General features: G+C 43.1%; 1 pseudogene; it reads left to right on the forward strand.

The window, feature by feature from the left end:
* The first annotated feature begins 2,439 nt into the window (after positions 1–2,439).
* Positions 2,440–2,537, forward strand: LOC130875283 (U6 spliceosomal RNA; annotated as a pseudogene).
* Positions 2,538–5,398: the final 2,861 nt, after the last annotated feature.

Genomic DNA, 5,398 nt, shown 5'->3' on the forward strand with positions numbered 1-5,398 from the left:
AGCAGCGGCTGCTGTTCCACACTGCAGTCAGGAAGCTTGTTAACTACGGCCCAACACCACTTTATAAATCATTAGCCACTTCCTGCGCATTAACGTTACCAAACAGCAAGGGACAACTTGCGAGCTATTATCCTGTAGCCCAGAAACATTAGCTCGCGGTGCTTTTGTACATTTCAATAAAGGGTGGCTCCTTCTGAGGACAAATTCCGAACCTCTTCACGAGCACCGCCTTTTAAAATGATCTCTTCCCGCTTGTCCTGATTTAGCTTGCTTTTTCACTACGTACTGCCATGTAATCCATGTCCAGTTTTTCTCCACTATCCCTCAGTCGATCAAAGGCATTAAAAAAAAATTGCCAAGTGCTGAGAATGAAAAGGAGACACCTATTTATGAACCTTTTTCAAATATTTGGGGAACAGGGCTGCCAAGATGGCATAGAGGCTTAGAGCACTTGCTGCCCTTAAGGAGGACCTGAGTTCAGTTCCTAGCACCTACTTGCCAGTTCATAACCATCTGTAACTACAGTTCAGGGGTCTCCGACACCCTCTCCTGGACTCTCTAGGCACTTCATGTATGTGGGACAATTTAAATACATGCAAGCAAAACAGACATATTTACAATAAAATATTTGAGAATCTTAGCGTTTTATTCAGGTTACTATTGCTATGAGGAAACACCGTGACCAAAAGCAAGTTGGGGAGGAGAGGGTTTATTCGGCTTACACTTCCGTATCACTGTTCCTTATTGAAGGAAGTCAGGACAAAGTACTCAATCAAAGAGGACAGAAGCCTGGAAGCAGGAGCTGATGCAGCAGCCATGGAAGGATGCTGCTTACTGGCTTGCTCAGCCTACATTCTTGTAGAGCCCAAGAGCACAATGGGCTGGACCCTCCCCCATCAATAACTCATTAAGAAAATGCCCAGAGCCAGATCTTACAGAGGTATTTTCCCCAATAACTCTAGCTTGTGTCAAGATGACATAAAATTATCCCTTGCATTCAGATAATTTGAAAAGCACTTGTGAGTCTGGACCTGGAGCCATGCTGCCTAGTGAACGCTCAGTGACGCTTTCCTTGGCCTTACTCCCACCTCCCAGAAAAACAGATCCTAACAACAACATGTATAGGTTGTTTGTGTCCTAGATTCCCTGGCTCCAAAACATGGAACTCGGACACATGCCTGAAAATGGTGTTGATTCTGCTCGGGCGCCTGGGAGTTTGAGGTTGCAACTGAGCCACTGCAGCTCAACTTTGGAGTGCGGTTAGACCTCTGCTATGGAGCCTGGACCGCTGGTTCTGGCTCGAAGGGAAGATACAGAAAAGGGGTCTCTGAGAAGAAAGGGAAAAACAGACAGAGGAATGAGTCAGCAGCCTACGCCTCCATTACTCATGATGCAGGACTGAAGGGCCGGCTGTGTGTGTCTCAAACACATGCCGACGTCAGGGCCAGACGAGTAAAGATGAAAATGCTTGCCTGAGGCTCATAGTAAATGCAATATGTATGAAAACCAAGAGGCAAATATGACATTTCACCTAAATGCCAAAAGCAAATGGCAAAACGAAAGAGACAGAGACTCCAGAAAGGTGTACAACCGTTCTGGATGAAGTACTCAAAAGTGACAAAAGATGTCACTGAGAATAAAACATTCAGGCAAGCCCTGAGGCAGATGCCGCTGCAAAGCTCTTAAGGGGGAAGATTAGGGGGTTACTCTGGTATTTGGAGAAATGCTGGGCTCAACAGAGAGCTGCCTTGGGCACGTTTGTGCTACTGATGGGAAGCTCGCCGTCATTGCCTTTGGCAAGCACTCATCAATCACCCAGTGCTTGCCTACTGTGGGAACAGCAGCAACAAGAAGGGGTCATTTGGCTGTGGGAACATATGCCCGTAATCCCAACATTCAGGAAGCTGGGCCGGGGGACTCTCAACGAGGCTACCCTAGGCTACTCAAGGAGAGGTCGAGGAAAAAGGATGTCGGCTGACAGGAAAAGGACTAGCAGTCTGAAGCCCTGTGGACTATGGCATAGATCTCACACTCAGAGTAAAAGCATTAAAATTTGCTTCCATGTCCAAATTTAGAGCAGTGCGGCACACGAGGAAAACATGCAACCACCACTCAAGCTTGACATTCTCCCAGAAAGAAGGCACTCTGGGAAAAAGTCCATCAGTTAACACATGGCAGTGGTGGTTTAGGCATTTGCCAGAAGAGATTAGCATGTGTAAAAGTATCGTTGTGTGTTGCTGATAATAGTTCATGCATGAATTCCATTTTACCTGAGTAAAATGTACTGAAAGAAACGCTGTCGATACAGATCTGGAATCAGACTGTGGACTCCATCATTATATAAAATGATGTCACAATAGTTTACACAAGTACCAACTGAATTCTCTCTCATTGGGTGAAAGAACACAGCACAGCCTTGAGCTTTCAGAAACAGGGCTCTTGCTCACCTCAGCAGCACATGCAATAAATTACAGAGAAGATTAGCACGGCCCCGACACAAGGATGACACACGAATTCACGAAGAGTTCCATATTGTTAACAAAGAAAGAAATGGGGAATAAGAAGTTAGAGGAAAGCAAAACATAATGAAAAAAATAACGAATCATTTAGACCAGTGGTTCTCAACCTTCTTAATGCTGTGACCCTTTAATACAGTTCCTCATGTTGTGGTGACCCCCAACCATAAAATCATTTATTTTCATTGCTACGTCTTAACTATAATTTTGCTACCTTTATAAATCTTAATGTAAATATCTGATATGCAGGGTATCTGATACACAACCCTGTGAAAGGGTTGCTTGATGCCCACCCCCCGAGTCGTGACACAGGTTGCGAACTGAGACAGAGACAGAGGAGAGATTGGGAGGTCCCCCCAAAACTGAGGCACTAGAACAAAGGCCAGCAGCTGGGTGGCCCAAGCTATGCTGAAGACGGGAAGAGGTCGTTTTGCCCTGGGCGCCTGCCAGCACCCAGCATTACCCCAAACAAGCGATGTGTCTGGATTGTCACATAGTGTGCTAGCTGTGTTGAATGCTTCAGGCTTCACTGGGTTACAGTTTAACATGAACCCTGTTATGCTGTGTTTGAGGGAAGTTGCACTATTGGGGTTTGCTGGTTGTTGTTTCTGAGGTACCAGGATCATGCCCTGGGGCTTCAGGCTTGCAAGTCCTTTGCTGTTGAGCTCTATCCCCAGCCCCCTTAGGTTCCTTTCTGGGGGTTAACTTGTAGACATTTTATTTTCCATGCTCCTTTTAAATGTATCAATTAACAAAAGTCAGAAGACCTCTCCTTGACCAGGGAATCAAAGCAGACGCTTTGGGTCCGACTATCACCGCGTTGATCACAAGGTCAATATGAACACTGATAAAGCTCTCACAGCGTGATTCGACTTCAAATCATCTCAAGGTTAGAGCTATGTGTCTGTAGGGAGTTACAACAAACAAGAAGAACAGATATTCCAGGAGAGGAAACTCAAATTGAGGATAGACCGCAGAATTTGGGAGAAGGCAGAGGCACTGACCCTGATCCCACTGTCAAAGCGCAGCACTGACTCCAGCATGGCAGCTCCAATGTGGTTGTCCTAGATGTGATAACCACACCCCGCTAAACAGAGTGATCCACCAGCTGATGCCTCGCTCAGGATTTCAAAGTATTCCCAGCTCTGGTTGGTCTTCGTGCCCTTCTCCCCTTAAGTGTTCCCTTATACTGTAATCACACAAAAAACAACTTCCTAGACACGGCTCAGGAGACTTTCATCTAGTAATGTTAATATAATATTTGTGATACAAATATACATAACCCATACCTGTTGAAACACTGTTCGTTGGCTGTAAATCAAAATTCCATAAACGACCCATCAATAGTGAATTTATTCCTCAAATCAGGGTTGCACCCATACACTAGAATACAACACAGCTATGAGAAGAATTGGTGCAAATATATGTGCCTACATGACAAGATGACCTGTATAAAGTGGAATAAAATAAGAAGTATATTATTACCCATACATTATTTTAATTATACATGTGTATGTGCCTGAACGGGAAGGGAATATATTTAATTACGTCTGCATTGAAATGATATACACAAAATGTTTAGAAGGTGATTTTTCACAGGCAATATAATAGGAAACTTCTCTTAGAGCATTTAGTAATTTTAAAATTTATTTTAAGATTGAAACTGCAATGATTTTTAAGTTGGATAACACAAGTACACAAATGTCATCCTGATGGATAACGTGCGAGCGTGTATGTTGATCAAACGGAGCAGCATGTGAGTAACTAGAATCCTTGAGTGAGAAGAGAGAACAGTGAGGCAGAAAAAAAATGTCCTGAGGAAACAAGAACTAGGAATTTTCTTTGGTTATTGACAAGCAATAAGACATAGATATTGGGCTGGAGAGATGACTCAGTGGTTAAGAGCCCTGGCTGGTCTTGCAGAGGACCCGGATTCAATTGCTAGCAGCTCATAACTGCCTGTAACTCCAGTTTCAGGGAATCTGACACTTTCACACAGACATACATGCTGGCAAAACATAAATGCCCATGAAATAAAAATAGATAAAAAAAATTTAAAGTACACAGATAAACACAGTAAGATGTGGAGTAGCTACAAGACACTGTCCATTGCACAGAGCATGCACAAAGGCTGAAAACCACGAGAAGGGAACTGTCATGAGAGATGCCAGAGGAGGGAGATGTACATGCAAAATATGTAGACAGCGATTGCGTTAGATGTACAGGGAAAGAAATGGAATTACTGCACAAATCTCAGAAACAGTGCAAGCCAGAAACAAATAATGTTTTTTCAAGTGTTGGGATAAAAACCTGTGATAAAGCCTGAATTCTCTACATAGCCAAAATATTATTTCAGTAATCAAGTAGAAATATAAACTGTCTTGCTGAGTGTAGTGGTGCACACCTGTAATCCTAGCACTTGGGAAGCCGAACCAGAACAGTTATTGATGTAGTTCAAGGCCAGCCTTGGATACACAGTGAGACAGCATCCAAAAAGAAAAAGCAAAATAAGTAGAAGAAAGAGAGGGAAGATGGGGAAGAAAAAGAAAAACCCAACTGTCTCAAAGTGAAAAATTTGAGTTTATTGTCAGAGACAGACATTGTAAGGAAAGCATTAGAAACTCCTTCACCATACAAGACAGACAAGCAAAGAGTGCTAGATACAGAATAAAGAAAAATAAAACATTGTATTTTTAATTTCTCAAAAGTCAACTGCCTATAAAAGTTAAAGTGTAACCATATTCTGTCTCTAAAAAAATATCCATACATCCAGAAAATGTATAGGCGTGACACAAAGGAGGTGGAAGAGGGATTTGCAAGAGAAGGATTTCCTTACACTGTCCATCAAGCAATGTGTCCTACGAGAGGATAGACTTCCAAGT

Source organism: Chionomys nivalis, chromosome 5 (assembly GCF_950005125.1).
Source record: "Chionomys nivalis chromosome 5, mChiNiv1.1, whole genome shotgun sequence".
Taxonomy (NCBI): domain Eukaryota; kingdom Metazoa; phylum Chordata; class Mammalia; order Rodentia; family Cricetidae; genus Chionomys; species Chionomys nivalis.